The sequence below is a fragment of the Cinclus cinclus genome, chromosome 7, assembly GCF_963662255.1.
Source record: "Cinclus cinclus chromosome 7, bCinCin1.1, whole genome shotgun sequence".
NCBI classification, from domain to species: Eukaryota; Metazoa; Chordata; class Aves; order Passeriformes; family Cinclidae; genus Cinclus; species Cinclus cinclus.
In genome coordinates, this window is record NC_085052.1 from 34,133,947 (window position 1) to 34,153,088 (window position 19,142).

The window sequence follows — 19,142 nt, forward strand, 5'->3', positions numbered from 1 at the left end:
AAGACCCTACAAACTTTGAGAGTGCTACTTCTGGTTGACCTACAAATTCTACCTGTGGTTATCTCAGTGTCCTTATTGACTGCAACAAATTCCTGGGATGGTTCTGTGCCAGTTTGTGGGGTTGAACTGATATTCTCCCCACTGGTTAAAATGCCTGCCAGATCAGCCTGTAACATTTGCAGAGCTGTAAGGTTAAGAGGACTCAAAAGCAGCAGCTCAGTATCAAACAAAGCAGCCTCCTGAGAGGGCTAGAATGAGTCTCTACAAGGTTTCAAACACAGTAACACTTTGATATTGCAGATCTAAGGGAAATGGGATATTTTTCAGTTGTACAGAAAACATTTAAGGGAAGTGCCTGCCACCCCATCAGAATCAAAGAATATTCTGAGTTGGAAGGGACCACAAGGATCATCAAGTCCAGCTCTAAAGTGAACGGCACGTATGGGAATCAAACCTTGGCATTATCTGCACCATGCTCCAATTGGCCTAGAACCAGAGAACTGAAGATCACTTAGTGGAATTTGCTTTCAGGAAGGCAAGGGCTAGAATATGACAAACAAACCTGAATTTGAGGCCTGTTATATTTTTTGATTGCAAACACCAGATGTAGACTCCTACCCAGTCCCTTTGCAGTCAAAGTCAGCTGTGTTCCTGTCTCTTAAAGGAGGACTTAGAGTCCCTGTGATCTAACAGTCTATTTTATGCTGTTCCATATCTAGCACCTAAACACCACTTCCGTGCTTTCCCACCATCTAGAAAGGGCATGCTCTCAACACGGTCCTACAGTCAGTTCCCTCTTATTCTCAAAGATTTATTAAAATCTGTGGAGAGGATTGCATTCAAGTCAATGTAGTGACACTCACAGATAGATGAGAAATATCTACCAGTTGCCTGTTAACTTGTACTCCTTCACCTTGCCGGCTTTGCTTGTAAACATTCCCTGATCCCTTGTCCAATACCAGAAGCTCAAGCTGGATGATACAGCCACTTTTTTAAGGAAGGAGAAGCGAACAAGTTACCTGGATAATTTTTCACTAACTGCTCAGTTAAAGTTTCCTGAGTGACCATCACATGATCTGCATTCATGTCTGATATGGTCCGGCATATTCCTTCTGCCAAAGGAACGGAGCGTGACTGCGAGAAAGGATTCATGAGAGCAGGGCTCACATCACCTAAAAGAAAATAAAATTGTTTGAATGGAATAGTGTTTCTTTTTTTCTATTAGCTGTGAAAGATTTCCACCGAAAATTTCCCTTATCCTCAGCTAATTTTCTTTGGCATATTACTCGGCAAATATTTCTGAGAGGAGGGAAGAGGTGCTAGCACTTAAGAGCCTGTGTAATGAAGGAAACAGAAGGTGCCTTAGACACGTTAGTTTGGTATAAAACTCCAGCCAAAGCCATCATTTAGATTAATTAACAGGGAAAGAATATTATTTCTGACGACTGCAGATTTTTTTAGAAGACTGCTTACATATTAAACCATGCAGAACCTGTTTTTCTCCAAGTAGTTAATGGCAAGAAGGTCAACATCCAATGATCTAAGTACAAAATGTCCTTCACCAAGTCAGAACACAAGGAAAAAAATACAAGTAATAGGCTTTATCCGTTGTCTAGCACATAGAATTAAACAGAAATGGTAAAGCATCACTTTTAGACTGGGTTCCAGAACTAGAGATTATTTAGTACACTGAGTAGAGAGCAAAAACCTCTTATTTACAACTATATGCATTTTTTTAGGCTACCTCACTATCTGCCCTGGTAAGAGACAAGAACATTGTTCTTATTCTGCAGGACAAAAGCAGAAGCTTGGAGAGGCCAAGAATGAGCCCCATCTTCCCCAGTAACTCTGCAACCCCAGCCCAGAGGGCTGAAAAGGGTCTTAGTCCTTCACCTCAACTCCCCCATCCATGAAACACAGATCAACTCTGACCTCTCTCCCTCCCAAGGTGACAGAGCCAGGAAGGACAAGCCCAGCAAGTACTTCTGATATGGTACCTGTGAATGATGTAGCTGAAGTAGGTTTTTTCCCTGAGGTTGTTGATGACAAGGCAGGAAGCCGGGACTCGCCTGAGGTCTGTGCACACAATGAGACAATGAATTGTCTCATACACCTTCTCAGACCAAAAAAAAAAAAAAAAAAAAAAAACAAACAAAAAAAAAAAAACCACAAAACTTTCCTCTTTTTAGTTAGAGGTATGGTCTGTTTCCATGACCAGGTGATATTGTGCATTCCCCTGCTCCATGCTGCACGGAAAGCCCCTGGCTGTGCCCAGCTGTCAGGGCAGGCAGAAGGCAGCAGGGACCCCTGGTTCCTTCACAAAGCATAACCCGGTGTTAAACACTAACTGGAATTTTCAGTAAAAAGTGACATTTTAGATTAAGCTATGTTCACGTTTAACTAAACCACAGTTGTCTACTGGATGATGCTGTAACCAATATTTATCCTCTGGGCAGAGAACTAAAACACAAATACTTCTCTGAGTAAATGTAATACACAACATTGCTTTGAAGAGCTTAAGTTGCTCTTGACCTTTGTTTTACAACTGCTGTTATATTCAACAAAAAGAACTCTAAAAAGAAAATCCTGGCATAGAGTTTGCTCAGTGGTGTTGCTAGGAAACTCCTTGCAGGTGCAGAAACCATTGCAAGCTTTCTTTTTCTGTGGGGAAGGCCATCAGCGTTCAGCAATGACTCTTGTGAATAGTTTGCTGTCTGAAGTCTCTGCTGCTGATTTTGTCATTTGTTCCTGCAGAGCATCAGGCTGCTAAGGAGTAAAATACCAAGTGTAATTAAAATCTGTTCATTATCTTTATAGTTATTATCCTGCTGCTGTTGACTGTATCTGTTCTGCAGCATCAAATCCAGTGTCTCTGTTCAGGGAAGGCTGTTTCAAAATAATATTTAAAGCATTAAGCAAAAGCTAGCTTGATAGTGAAGTAATTTTTAAACAGCTAAAATCATGTTTGAACACAAGTCTAAAATGTTGCAGAGTCAATAGTGCACACATGCTAACAGCATAAATATTAAATATCATTCTCTCCTGACATTGAAATAAAATCTGAAATTGTGAAAGCAAGAATTAGATCGTTGGCACCATTGATAAACAATGTGGGTAAAGGCGCAGGCAGCACCCTACAAGTGTCTATCAAGCTCTTATTAAAAACTTTGTAGATTTACTTTGTATAGCTAAATAAGAGTTGTTGCACTTCAAATAGTCTCCCAAGTTTTCCCCAAGTGGGAAATACTTAAAAGCTGCATCCCTTAGATTTGCACATGGAGTAGACTTACCAGTTTGTGCAAGTTGTGTCTCATAGGCCTGATGCAAAATCACCACAACACCATGCTCATTAAGGCTCCTTAGTATCTGTCCTTTTACAGCTCAAAAACCCCCTGCAGAATGCCCTGCCCACTTCCCTACTCAACACAAATCTGATGACGGTCACCTTCCTGCTGTCTTCATAGTCCTAGGAGGGCCTTGCTTTCACCTTTCTGCAGAGCACCTGCCAGTAGTGAAGGAACTCAGCTTTTCCCTTGCCGGTTTAAATAGAGCCTCCTTCCCTTCCACACTGCAGATTTTGCAGAGCCACATTAACTAAAGCCAGTCTCGGCAGCTGGCCAGGGCTCAGGCATTCCTACCCTTCAGTTTGCTTCACAGGTCTCCTCAAACACTGCTCATTAGCTGGACACCTAAAACCCAAGAATAGCCTTTTTGGAGCACTTATTGATGGCAGTGTGGGAAGTCATCTGTAATATGAGCATTTGGTAACAAAACTCACACAGAAAAAGCCTCTGGGTATTCTTGACTAGCACAAAGTGACTTCTGTTCCATCTCTGTAACGTGAGCATTACCATTTTTCACTGAGTTGTTTAAGAGTTGCAGAGTTTCTTTTGCATCTTCAGACGCTTCAGAAAAATTACATACCGGACAAGTTCGTCTGGGTGAAACCCAGGCTAATTCTGGAGAAGTGAACAGAGAGGCATTTATTACAACAGCACTCAATTTACTTCTTAAAAGTTCAGGTAAACTGTTTATAGAACAATAAAGGTCTAGGAGTACATCCGTTCCAGGAAAAACACCCAAAACATCTGTTGGGTAGAGAAGACACAGCATGTGGAAATAGAAGACTGATGTTTCTGTTTGGTAGTTGGGAGAATCTATCATGGAATGGATTATACAAAAGATGCCACAGATCCTGTGCCTCTCTGCATGACAGCCTTGGCTTGTTTGATGTAATTCACTTTTTGCAAAATTGTACCAGGAAGATCTTAAGCACGGGCAGTACTGCCACAAACTGCAAGGTTTTTCTATAGACTAGAGGGCATCATGACCACATTTTATAGCAAAATTTACATTCTCTATAAAGATAATTTTAAGGAATAAAATGTTATTAGGAACATCATGGAAAGTTGGGAACTCTAGCAAGCCTTTTTGAACATTAATGATTTTATAATATATGTTCTTATTAAAGAATAAAAATTTCATGTAAATTATAAAGGCAGTTAAGATTAACATTTTCAATTTTAAGTATATATCAGAAAAACTCTGTGTTGGCACAAGTATTCTGTATTAGTACTGTACTAGGTCCTGTTTTCAGAAACATCCTTTTACTGAAGCTAAAAGTAAATCGTTCAGTTAAATGAAATGTCAAATCTTGTAATGTGTCTAATCTATTACTGAAACAAACAAAAGCTCTCAGGATCGGCAAACAATATCTGTTGTTTGATTATTTTGTACAACTCTCAGAGAAACAATTACATGTCAGTTTAAGGTCACCAGCACTTCTCTTCAGTTGACATCAAACAAGCTACAAACACATGAATATGTCAGATTTCTGTACCTGCTGATTCCTGCCAGGACAGACACTCCCAAATCAGGACATTTAGGCAAAGAGTGCCCTCCATTTGATCAGTCACAATTTCTGGCTTTTACAGTCCTCAACTTTCTATCATTATCTAATCCTTATTAAGTTCTTATTAACTTTTTATTCCTTAAAACTTTCAAAGGATGATGCCATGCAATTTGATAAGAAGTAAACAGAACCAACAAAAACCAACCACTTTTTCTGCCTTCCCAACAACACATAAAAGCCTATTCCCAAATGCAAGTGTTAAGAACTTTTGGAAATACGGCCTCTAAATGAGGTTCCTACCCAAGAGCCATCATGAAATTCTTACTCTAATCTTAGTGCTAATGGCAACCCACAGCCATAATTTCTTTCACCAGCAATTAGAAAACCCCAGAGGCAGATATGGTGAAAACAAAGCAAGATTCAGGAAGAATAGGAAAAGCTCTCTCCCAGTCTCTGCCCAAGTCCCAGGATAGGAACAAATCACACAGCAGACACCAACAAATTCAGTGGTACAGTTTTCCTTAAACTGAGCACAGTGGGTAAGGTTTTGCCACTGAAATGTGTATCTCTGACCTTCAAAGAAATGAACTCCTTCAGCTCTTAGCAAAGCCACTGACCTGTCCGCTTGGATGCTCCAAGAGCATCCTGGGAACAGGCTTCAAGCTCCAGAGGTACTGCCTGAACACCTTGGCAAGAATACAGCTCAAACGCACCGTTCAAGAGAACACAGGCCAAGGTGTCCAGGGATCTGCGTTTCACCCCTGGCACAATAGCCAACAAGCAAAATGTCCCACCTTTGGGACATTCACTGCATAACTGGCAGAAAAACTCAACTATGAGCACTGCAGATAATTATTTTTCATATAATGTAGCATACTAATGGTTTTAAAGTCCATTCACATGTGTATTGAGCACCTAGAGCACAGCTGCTAGCAAGGAAGGTCATCTTGAACCGTTTCAGCGTTTAGTGTCAGGCTTAGTGGTTGGTGAAAGACGGATTGATTCACCAAAACGTTCACTGCAAGGAGATAAAAAATAACAAAATTCAAGAGGCCCAAGCAAGTTGCAAAACAACCACCATGGAGCCAAACAACAGAAAAGGAATAAGCAATCCACTGGCAATGTCTCTTGACTCCTTTAACTCTCCTAAGGTGCTGCTATCCCCTGCTACAGGAATTTGACACAAGCACAGTTTTTCCACTTGGCCCCATCCAAAAAATCCCCTTCGCAACCCTGGCATTTCCCCACTAAAACTGCTCTGCCTTTTGCTTGCTTCCAGCTGTGCCCTCTCTTCTGCAATAAATCTCAGAAATTCAAATAGCTCTTTAATGCCCAAACCTTTGTTCTAAGTAGCAAGCAGTAATGGGCATGGGCGTTGGCTAGGTACTTAACTCTAGAGGGAAAGACTGACTAAAAAACCATGGGGATGAAGCTGTGCATTCCTGTGCCTGTACAGCTAAACGTCAGCTCCAACTGCTGCAGTATTCCTGCTGTCTTCTTTGTCTGGACGTGCACTGTCACATAAAAGACAGACATGACAAGTGTACAATGTAATACTTGGAAGAAAGATATACTTATGGTCATGTTTCCCCCCTCCGGAATGAGCAGAAATTCACTTTGCACATTCCCTGGCTTCAGCTCACATACAGCCCAGCCCAGGGAAGTCACATTCTAGGCTTTCAGAGCAGCAGCACCCACAGAGCTGTTCAAAAAAGAGCACAGCTCCCTGCAGAGGATGCAGAGGTTTTCCAGCAGATCAGGGATCAGGCAGCAGAGCTCATGGCAGTTCACTCACAGGCAATAGAGAGCTTGTGCAGTGGTAGCTTCCTTTGGACCCAGGCCCCTCACTTGGAGTGAGGACAGGAGCCACCATCACACAACACAGTAGAACCAAGCAAGCCTCAAATCTTGGTTTAGGACAAATCCTGTTGCAGGGAGGGTTTTCATTCAGCTGAGAACAAAAATTTAGAGCAACTTCACATCTGCCTGGGAAGCCTGGGATGTTGGTGGATGTGCACAGCCACTCTTCCTTCCACTCTCCCTAAATGGATGTCCCCATTTCTAGAAAATAACGTTCTGCACTCTTTCATTAGGCTGGAATTTACATTCCACAGGGAAAACCAAACCAAATCAGTTTAGAAATGAAAAGCAGCATCTTTACCACCACAAGAGGTCTCAGAGGAGTTGTTTGGACACTGCACATTTAACAGTGCTAGTCTGAACTCGGGGACATTAGTCTGCAGTTCCCAAACCTGTCTCCATGGCTTTAGTGCTATAAAACACCCTTTCCATGTTTCAGTTCATACAAATTTCAGCCAAAAGAATGTCACAGAGGACCAACAGTGCAACTCTTGCTGTATTACAGAAGACTCAGTAAATGTTTTTTTTTTCAAAAACCAGTTTAGCAGAACCTTTATGGAAGATACTGGGTTGTTGAATCCCACAGACCAAGGTGAAGCCTCCAAAGGAAATTACAGAGATGTGCATGTGTCCATGGGATGCTGAAAATGTAGAACAATCTCAGGAGGAAAAATAAATTATACAGTCTATGAAGCACCTAAGGAATTAGGGCAAATTCAGCAAAGGGACATCAAGATGGACAGTTCTGGAACACCTGCCCTGGGAGGCACAGCTGAGGGAATGGCTCTTGTAGAACCTGGAGAAGAAATAACTTTGGAGGGACCTGGCAGCGGCTCCCTGAGAAGATGGAGCCAGGCTCTGCACAGCAGAATGTGGTGGGACAATGAAACACAACAGGCGCCTGCTGCAACAGCAGAGGTTCATATTTGCTATACAGAAAACCTTTTCACCTTTAAGGACAGCACAGCTGTGGAGCAGTGTACCCAGAGAGCTTGTGCAGTTCCCAGGCTGTGGCTGAGTAAAGCCCAGATCAACCGGGTGTGGCCCCAGAGCTGACCCTGCTTTGAGAGGTAGGATAGGAATGAAGAAGTACAGCACGCATCTGGTTCAGCTGGAACCAGTACCTGTACCTCCCACAGCCACCCTCACCCCCCACCTCGACCACCCTGTTTTCTGTAACCCGATGCAAGGGCACTTTTGACCTCCACCAGCTGTGAAGTCTGCTGGGTAACACCAAGTTAAAGAAACAAGGTTGCACTTTGCACACACTGGTAATGAGCCCATGCCAAACAGCGTTCATATGAAAAAGCTCTTGGTTTTCTCTTCAACTCTCAAATAAATGGCTCCTGTATTCAGAACTGAACTCCAGATGTATAGGGCTGGTGCTCTCCAGAGCAATTGAGTTGATGTGTGCTAAAGTAAAATAGCAGTAACAAAAAGCTAAAAGTAGCCTTGAAATGAAGTCTCCATCAAAGACCACAGCAGAAGCACTACAAATTAAGGCAATTTATTTAATTAATTATATTAACACAGACTACTGTCTTTTCTGACTGAGACAGAAAATCAGGCCTGTTCAAATGACCTTCATTCTAAAAGAGCATTCAGGCAGTTAAGATCTGCCTTTCATAATTCAAGGTGCAAGAATTCAGAAGACTGAGGATACAGCACAGCTCAGTTCATTTTCTTGAAATTTTTTCTTACCCAAAAGACAGAAGCAATAGCTTTTGCTACTGAAAGTCTTTAGCACTAAGAAATACACAATACATGCCAAGTTCTTTCCAACTAATCTGCTTAGAGATTATTTAAAAAAAAAATCAGAGTAAATTAAGTTGAATGGAGCTTATTATAAAAAAGATTATACACTTCTGGTCATTGGTACTTGCTAAACAGTATGATTAGAAACTACTGCTGGGGTAGCATGAAAAAAACTGCATGCACAAATGGTTTTACAGATTACACCTTTAAAGTAATTCAATCTGAGCAGATCTGGTAAATGCATCAAGATTCTGAAGAACATCACAGGCCCTTGTACCTTGCTGCTGTGAGTTCAATCAGTGGTTTGAGTATAGCATTTAGAGTTAGTGCAATGCATATTTTACTGAGAAAGGGCTTTTATAATACAGAATTAACACCTTAGTAAGGATTTTATGTGGAAATGTATTAAAGGTGCAGGAATATTATCTGAGGTCAGTGATAAGGGCTAAATGCCACCTAAAATTAGATAATAAACATTATGAAATAGTATAAGTTTTACACAATCATTACATAGCTAGAATTAGATCAAAAGCAAATAACAGCAAGGTAGATAAAAAGCTCCTTCAAAGAGCACAAATGATTTCTTCCCTTTTTCCCCCTTAAAGTATATCAGCAGAGTCACCACTGGGACAACTGTGATAACAGGTAAAATCCAATTACAACAGACTATGCAAGTTCGTAAATTCTGAATCAAGTACCTTACTGAAAATAACTTTAGAAGTAGTGTTTGATAATAAAACAGTTACAAATTCAAACTGTTCTTTATGTTTGGCAGCCTCTCCACAACAGTGCAAAATAAAGCACCATTTTAGGTCATCCATACTTTTCAGGCCTGATAAAAATACAAAGACACAGAATTCTAAATAATCCTAACCAGTTCAATGCAAAGCACAACCACATGCTGTGACTTACATTTTACAGTAGCCAGCATCATTGAACTACAAAATTATTCTCCTTTGACTTGCAAACCTCCATCCCTGTTTGTGGGGCAGGATGAAAGACACTGGAAGAAAGGGACTCCAAAAGAAAGGAATTCCATGAGGCACATCCCCAGCCTCTTGCTGAGCTGCCATCCTCTTGAAGGTTGTGTGTGTAACTGCAGTGCCTGACAAACAATATCCACTCCAGAGTCATGACCTTTTGTAGGCCAAACAGAAATCAGCTATTCACAAGGACATAGTTTCATCTGTGGCTTCAATAAACATGCAGCAGAACCGTGCTAATGCTAACATTCATTGCTGTGAGCAAATTTAAATTACTCAAATGAAAGCAAATCTGTCTTAAATGCTTGCCAGGTAGCTTGGAGATAGAAATTTCTCTCATTTTAAGCAATGTTGAGAATTGGTAATAAAGCAGGAACCGCTCACATACCCAGCTGTAGATGGAGCCCAGGTGTACCAGTGCCACTGTGGCATTTCAGAACTGTTCCTGAAAGCTGGTACCAACATACAGAGAAGCTGAGCATGAGCAGCTCCACAGCCAGGCAGCCAGTGCCTGCTGAGCTCACTAAATAACTTGCACCTGAGAGTCATCACCAGGGAATTAATACAGTTCCCCAGAGCTGTACCAGCTCTTTGAAAGGTTATTACAGCCCACAAGTATAATAGAAGTTTTACTCCTTACTCCTTAAGCTGTTGCTGAACATTTTCAGGAGATTCAATTCCGTCCCTCTACTGTCACAGGGATTTTGTTTTAGTATCAAAGCAGCTTCAGGGACTATCTGCCCATTTTTTTTGCCTCTTCTCCTTATATTCTGTGGGAGAGTCACACAAAAAAATGAGGAGCTAGACCTATCAGATTACTCTACAAATGCACAAACAAGAGCACAAAAACAATTCCTGCTGCGATCTCATTCCAGTTTATTTAATACCTCCAGCAAAAACGTATAAAACTTGACTCTTCACAGAAAAGTGTGCTGTCCTTTCAATGTCACTCTTCAATAGGAGATTTCCCAAGGGATATAAATTTCCAGCCTGCAACAGAGCCCTTAGTAAAAGTGACCAGCACATTACCTGTCCACAGAAAACTCACAGTCTGCATGCCCATCCCAGCTTCAGCCTAACTGGAAAGGACAGGGCTTTCTTAGCTTTCCTCGTGAATAAATTTTAACTCTGCGACAGAGATGATGAACCGACAGCAAATTCAGCCGCTAAAGGCTAAGCAAAAATGTTTAATTTTGATATTTTCTCTTCTACTCTACAGGAATCACAAAGGAGTCGGGCCGTTCAGGCACATGGAAAATGCTGCTGTCACGAGAGAAGGCAGGCTGGGATGACAGAAACGAGCTGGTGACGACCGAGGGCAGCAAGCAAGCAGCTATTGAGATACAGTCTCCTAGACTGTCACCCCGGTTTCTCTCTTCAAAGGCTCAGGAGGTCAGTGCGCGCAGTCGAGTATTTGTAATTGTATCTAATCTGAGCTCAGAGTCCCCTGCTCCTCTCCCTGGAGCAGCCCTGCAAGCATCCCCCCGGGCTGGACAGGAAAGGTGGGAGGGAGCAGTTTGCCCCTCGTTTGGTGAGCAATTGACTGAACAACTCAGCTAAGCACGGGAGATGGTCCACAGAGCGATGTCGGCATTTCCACAGTTAGCTCAGTTATCAGATCAGAAGTTTTCAAAATTTGCCCCTGCTTCACCCTCTGATGGAAATTTTAATTGCCGTGGTTTTCCTCTTCATCTCCCAAGGAAAATATTAAAGCTCCTACACAGTCCTGTGCATAACATGTAGCCCATGACATCCACGTCTGAAGGGGCAAGAGAGACGTTTTGCATTTTATCTGGGAAGAAACACAGCAGGGCAATTTGTGTTAGTTACAAGATTTTGGGACTGAATTTTCCCTTTATTTGACTAAACTTCCGGTGACCAGTATCAGTCAAGGTGTAGCTTGTTCTGTAAAGTCAGGATGTCCAGCAATCCAGTGGGTTCCTCTAAAACAAACCTCATTTGAGCTGCTAGGATAAAGAGCAACAACGATTTGTGGCACTACAGTGTCCTCTGATGATAAACAATACCCAGGAAGGCTCCTTGAGATAAGCAGTGAGGAGGAGTTCTGAGTGCCGAGGGCTTTAAACCCAGCATGCAACAGGGACTGGATAATCCTGCACTGAAATGCGACTTGGCAAAATCAACGCTGCGGTACCGAATGCCCCTTGCTTCTCATCTATTGCTCAGCAATCAAGTGTTTGTGGATTTAAAAGGAAAAAAAACCTCAACAGCATTGGCTCGTTATTCCCATGAGTCTGAAAACTCGTTCCCAACACTTTTCGTGTACCACAAGCAAGGATAAAGATACTGCAGGCTAAGTAATTCCCATCTCTGACACTTGGTACACCCAGGTATTTGGTAAAATTTCACAAATGCTGCTGGAATTCGCAGATACTACTATTGTTACACGTGCAGGAAATGTTTCCTAAGATCCACATTGCTTGGTTCCCAGCAGCCCAGCCTTTAGTCAAGAAACGAAAAACCCAAGCGCTTTGAATTTCTCATTATTGCAAACAGTTACATGAGAGCAGATAGACTGAAAATGCAGTCAAATCTCTCTATGTAAAATACAGACAGCAAATCTGATACCAAGAACTGAATTCTTAAATATTGTCATTTCTTTAAAAGCACACAAAACCCAAGAATCCATTGGCCTCTGGATTTTACTTGTATAACCTGCTACTTGCTTTTCTAGAGCAAAATATATATAAGAAATAGGAAAAAAAGTAATCCAGAGCAGAAAATGGGCATTATGATGACTTCTGGGAGAGGAGGCATAGAATATATAATTTAAAATCAGAAAAATACCTAAATAAAGACACTCAAATATATTTTTTTCAGTTAAGCTTTCATAAATTCAAGTAAAAGCATGAAAATGTCACTTCAACATTAATTATATGAAAAAGTAAAATTCACAAAGACAAGTGAGAGAATTCTAACTTGTAAGAAATCCCTTTGGCTGTTACTGCAGCAAGAGGCAGGACAATAGGTGAAATAATGTAATTAATTTATCGAAGTAACTTACATTTGTATTCAACTAACCATCCTGTACATCAGAAAAGGGCTTACTGAGCAGCAAGGAAGTAAAAAACAATGGAGTCAAGTTCTCTAAATCATCCCCAGGAGACCAGCAATAACATATAATTTTTCATAAGTGATCTAAAACTTAACTATAGTAAGAGATAACCATTCTCAACATACCTATAAGATATCACTGCTTTTTAGGTGGAGACCAACAAACCACTCCTGCTCCTTATAACCCCTCTCCTGGATTGAATTAAGAGGTTACTGGGTTAATTTGTGATTGGGAAAGATGAATTCCAGCTGGAGCTACCAGATGTTACCAGTTCAGTAAAGTTATCAGAGTGCCCAAGAAATGACTGATGAAGAGAGTTTTCTAGTCAGAAAATGGGGCTGCAACAGGGAGTGTCTATCCTATACAAATTTTTGGGAAAAAAGGGTAAATACCAGGAACAGGAAAAAAAGAATTATGTGATTTAAGACAGTATTCAGAAATAATAAAGAGGTTGAGCTGGCCAAGGATAACACAGGCTAGACATCAGATAGTTTCCCATTAAACACATAATTAAGAATTCCTCAGGTCTTCTGAAAGTTGGCAATTTCTTTTGGTTCAAGAAGAAGTGCAGTTTTGAATTCTTCCTTGAAGAATTGCTGGTTAGCTTCAACAAAAACCTTCTGTGGTCTAATTATATCCAGTCCTGCTTGAAATGAAGTACAGTACACTTCTAGATATAATTGAATTAAGATATATGCATGAATATGAATTAATAATATGAATTAAGGCATCATTCATCCCTAGACAGAGAGGATTGCAGAGCTATAGCCAGGGAAAAGTAAAAATAAACATCTGGACAGCTATGAAAATCCCTACTAACCTTTGGAAATCCAGCTGAAAAGAGGTTCGTTTGCACCTCACCAAGTACCTAGCAGTTACTAAGGAGCTGAACAGCTGAATGTCTCCACTGCAGCATCTTCTGGCCTTTGTTAGCAGCATTCCTGGTTGGATTGTTAATGCTTCCTGTCCTTTAGTCTTGGGAAAGTTAAAGCACAAAGCACTTCACATCGAAACGTTAAAGCTGATAACTGAGCTGCCACAAAGCAAGAACTGCACTGCTCAGGTATCGCTTACCTGCCTTAGCTCGATAATTAGAACTTGGTACTCCTATAGTACCTTCTTCAGAGAGCAATCCTCATTAACCGTGCCCAAGCCACACAGAAAATTGCAAGAACTATAAGAGCAGCCTTCTGGGATGCTCCACAGGGCGAACCGACACAAACCCCACGGGACCAAGAGTCAAAGAGACTCCAGGATTAATGACCCCTGCATACCGAAGGCTGCTCCCCCTGCAGCAACTGCAAACAGCAAAGGGATTTACTGACCAAAACCAATGCTCCGAGTGCAAACTGAGGAGCTGTGAGGCAGCACACAATATCAGGAGAAGAAATTTAATATGACCCACAACTGTGGTGCTGGTGGGTGTATTCTGCAATCACATTTCAGAGGACTTTTCGTGGCAAACTTGCATTAAGAACACTCGATAATCCCCAGCTGTACTTTCGGTGTAGACCAAGCCCTTCACTGCAGTCTCTTTAGACTGCAGAGGTCACTAGCACAGTCAGTTGTATATGTACTAATTGCAGGTAGCAAAATGAAAATGTTGGATAAATATTCACCAGTATGGTGCGGTTAAAATTAATGTGAATAAATAGATATTTCGGGTAGCAACTTGAATCTGAGCCTGATTCATTCTTAGATATTTCATCATGACTACTTTTATAAGTTTTTGGAAAAGGTTTAAAAAGATCACTTCGTAGAGCACTGTTTTTTTTGGTGTTTGTGGGTTTTTTTGTTTGTTTGTTTTGTTTTTTGTTTGTTTGTTTGGTTGGTTGGTTGGTTTTTTCCCGTGTGTGTGAACGTTTCCAGAGGATATAAGACTAAAAGCAGCTGCTGATTTCAGACGATCACATCGGGACTGGGCAGCACAGTGCCTTCCCCGGCGGGCAGCCATCACCCCACCCACGGTGCCTGCGCCATCCGCCTTTACCTTCTCCAGCAGCAGCAGCGGCAGCAGCAGCAGAACGTTCTGTAGCTTTTTCTCAGAGGAATCTTTGTGCTGACTCAATTGATAACATCCAGCCCCAGCGCTTTTTCCAGCCCATGATGCTTGGCTTAAAACGTCCACAAAGAATGAAACTAATTCAGTGTCCCCCTGGTTATGGATGCACCTTCCAGTTCATTTCACTCTCACGCTCCAGACGTGTTATATCCAGCCACTTCTTCCAGTAAAAACATTACCTGCAACAAAACACTGGAACTAACCGGCACACCTGGTTCCTACCACATTTTTGCTAAACCCTGAGTGCCCAGTCTACCTTGCAGTGGACTCCCCAGGTCACTGGGGCTGCAAACCAGGCTATCAGCAAACCCATTGTCCGACTGATGGGGAGGCTGTGCCTTTGGAGAAAGCTGTGCTGGTGATGCTCTGCTTGCTTGCCACTTTTCCGCCAGCCTGGCTACAGAATTTTTGCCTGCCAGGATGGCCAATCACAAAATGCCAGAGGCAGGAGTTAACCTGCCCTGAGAGAGTGGTTTGGTACTTCAGCTGAGCTGATGAGGCCTCTGAGAGCAGCTCAGGCTACTCTCCTTAACTCAGCCGGCAGCTCCGCAAAACAGAGGACGTCATCATCGGGAACGCAGACAGGAAAGAGTCAAGATGAAAGCGAATAAATTCAGTGGCACCAGAAGGCTTCAGCAGTGGCTCTGTGCCTCTGCCACTGTGGCCGAGCCTTGCCCCAGCCCTCCGCCCCGTCCCTGCTGCTCGTAGCTCTAGGGAAGGGCACTCTCCCTCCAGAAAATCCCACTCTGGGCTTGAGAAACCTGCCTCTTTTGCAGTAAGATTTCACAGAGACAAAAGACTCCCTCTTCTCCCCCAGGATCAGGCTCTTGCCCTGTCTCAGATTACACTTCCATGAAATGAGGGCTGGCAGAGCAGGCAAAGGAGGCTCCAGTGCTGACACACAGGCCACACTCTAGCCCTGCCCTGTGTACTGGTTACAGTTCCTATTCTGCAGAGCTCTGCATCCTCTCATTCACCCTGCAAAACCCTTCACAGACAAGGTAAGGGCACAGCTTGCTTTAGAATCTGGTGCTCACAGAGGGATCTGGTGTCCAATTCAGTGTCCTATTTAGGTAATTCTTATAGGTTCTTAAATCCCATGTTGCATTAGAATAATTTTTTCAACTGTCTTCATTGAAAATAATATCTAAAGTGGATTAATCTTCCTTTTCTTTAAAGGGTGAAGTAGGTCACAGAAGTAATTCACTGCTCAGAAGATCATCTGCACAGTCACCTCTTAATGAATCCTACATATTCTGAGCCACTGCTACCCAAAACCCACACTATACAAATTCTGCTTTTGTCTATGGATCACCAATATTGTACATTGTATGATCCTCACAAGCCCCCTTTTGATACCCTCAAGTCCATCACTACATGCCCAAATTACAAGACTGAAAATGCTGACTGCACATTCCTTACATGAATTACTGAATCCCACAGATGGTCTGAGAATTTATAGATGTGCTGCCATCCATACATGTCCCAGGACTAACAGTCACTTATTTTCCTCTCCTGGTTTTAATGAAAACACCACCCCCACCCCACTTCAAAGAAAAAAAAAAAAGGTATTTCTTGATTGCTTGATTTCAGGAAGAACACTAAGACAGAAAAATCAGTTTCAATATTGGTAAGCAGCTAATTTGTATTTTCATCTGTTCAGTTACATTATATATGGCTTTCTTATACCAGAGGGGATACTTGACAAAGGCAACATTTTCTCTATTTAGGAATACCCTGAAGTTGCTCCTGGAAACTCTTCCCCAAGATTTTACAACTTGTAATATGAATGTTCTAATAGTTACATTTAATGAAGTATTTAACTCACCTGAATAATACTTAGAGAAAACTCAGCATGAGGAGACTAAAAAAAGCTCAAAATAGCTGAAAAGGAAAGTCTTTTATGAGAGATGCAGACTACCTCTTGTGAAGCAGACAGGAGTCTGTCCAGATGCTTAAGAGAACTTCCAGAATTCTGTTGTTTCTTACTGAGTGTCCAAGCTGGAAGTGTAACAATGCATCTTCCCAGCGTGTACATGATACTTAGAGGGAAAATTGCCTACTCTCCTTTAACTTGTTCTCTGGACACATGCAATGGACTGTTTTACAGCAAAGCAGGTTGGTCTGTGAGACAACTGTGGTTTTGAGAACAGCACTGCAAGGTACTTCTGTTTCCAGCTGCTCATTTCTACAACACACGTGGCAGCAATTTTTGCTTTTTTAGATGCTGATCTGCTGGCTGTCATCCAGTCCTGCTAAAAAAGGACCAAAAACGAAGGCTGCAGTTCTCAGCTGTCTCTGCCCCTTGCATGATAAAACAAGAATGATACTGGATGACCCTGTGTCAGGAAAACCAAAAAAAATTAAGCAATACAGGGGAAAAAAACCCAACTAACACTCAAAACAAATCCTGTATACTACCAAAAAAGTTGCAAGGAAATAATAAAGCAAATCAGTACTTGAAAAATATCTGCTGAAAAGCAGAGTGGGGAGATGTCAGATTGCTTGTGGCTTCTCCTTGGGTCCACTCCTCCCCTCTACTCAGCTGTTAATGATGAAATATGAAGAGCAACTCAGTCAACAGCATCCTTGCACTTGTGTGCCTCAGTAGACCGAGGAAAAAATAACCTGGGAATCAATTTTCCTATCAGAACACCTGGCATTGGGAATCTGTCACCTTGGCTGGAATCTAGCTCAGGAAATTTCTACTAAAAGATACAAACTGCAGCATGCAACAAAAAAATCTGCTCAGCAGCATTATTCTGCTGTCATTTAAAAGGAAAATAGATAGAGCTGAACTAACATTTGACTATATGCAACAACTTGCAAAGTTATTAAATCACATCTGCAAAGGTACTGATTCTTACACCTACTGTGTGGTGTCTGATCCAAATCCTCAAACCAGCTGGAATTCACTTGTTAGAGACAATTTAAAACCAGCAGGATACAAGAAATCAAAAGCAGCATCACATTTTCATCACAAATTCAGGTATTAGACACCTGGAAATTCAAAAGCAACATTCCAAAACACGATTACAACACTACCAAGCACACGGTGTCAGCTGACATTCAGTGTGTTCCAAAGCTCTAGTTTATACTCTGTATTGTGATGCTGTGATTATATGGAGAGTGAATAAATCAGGGAAATTAGTTTTACTTGAAAGCAATGCATTTTGTTATTTGAACTTTTACTATAACAACTTTTGTGCAATACATCAATGAAACCCAATATGCAGAAACATAAAAGCTTGTTGGGAAACCACGGGCAGTTTCAATAACTGACTAGAAGTATCCATTATTTATGGCAGCTTTATTGTCACGATCCCTGGCAATATTCAAGTCCCAGAATTTCTGCTTGAGCCACTTTTGCTTTCTGGAAGATACCAGTGTAAGTGGAATGACTATGCTACCTACACATTTTGCAATTGATTGCTGGCTGTAAGACTCAGTCACTCAAATGAATTATTTTATCTTTTATATTTTAAAATAGAAACTGCACTGAACAAATGCATTCAAGGTAAGAACCTGACCTGGGTACACAAACAGTACAGAAAAGCAAGAGAAAAACCACATTTTGTGCACATTCCTGACAAAATTATCAGTGAAAGTTAACTGTTACATAAGTCCAAACATATTCACACAGCACATTACTCAGCAGGAAGATGGACTGGAAGCCATTCCTCTCTCTCAAACATTGAAAAAGAAGTTATGTTAAAGGACTAGGCTTTATAATGTTAGATACTGGAAGAACTCAACTGTAAAAGCTGGATCTGTGGAAACCCCCAGACACCAGAGAGAGAATTCCAATTTCTCCACTGTACACTCAGGGCATTCCAGACTAAGGCAGAGGACAGGGGACAAACCAAGAACCCGCAGTCATTCCGCAATCCAGGAGTCCTTCTGCAGCAGTGCCTGGGCATCGAGCACTGGGCGAGTCGGGAAAACCCTGGGTGTCTTCACTGTGGCACAACATGCAGCAGGGCTGGCAGCAGCCCCATTTCTTGCATGCAATCCTTGGCACCACAGAAAGCTGGCAAAACCTCACCCATGCCACTGTTTCTATGGAGCAGTGAAACTACACGCTTGTGTCTTTCCACTGCCCTAGCAAAAGCAAAGGGGCCTCAGGGGAGCCTGTGTTACTCTAGGTCAGTTTGCATGCACATAGCACTTGGATCTTTCTTCCCAGCCTCATTCACAGACATCCACGGGGCTGAGTTTAATTTTGTAAGGGTTAAACTCATTAATTTGCCCTCATTAGTCAAAATAGCAAAAGGGAGGGAAATAAATCTATAAAGAGAGATCAGATTCCATTTATGGGCCTGCTGTAGCAGGGCTTTCTCTACAGAACAAAGCACTCCAAAATTTACTGCTTTCTATAGAGCACTTGTGATGATTTACAAAGTCCAAACAAGTGGGATGCCAAGGCTCACTTTTAGCAGCCTTTTACCAGTAACTGGGACATAACAAACAACTCAGAAGTGCAAAGTAAGGTGGGAAATGCAGACATGAAATACAAAACCCCTGTTCATAAAACAGACAAAAGATTGCTTATCC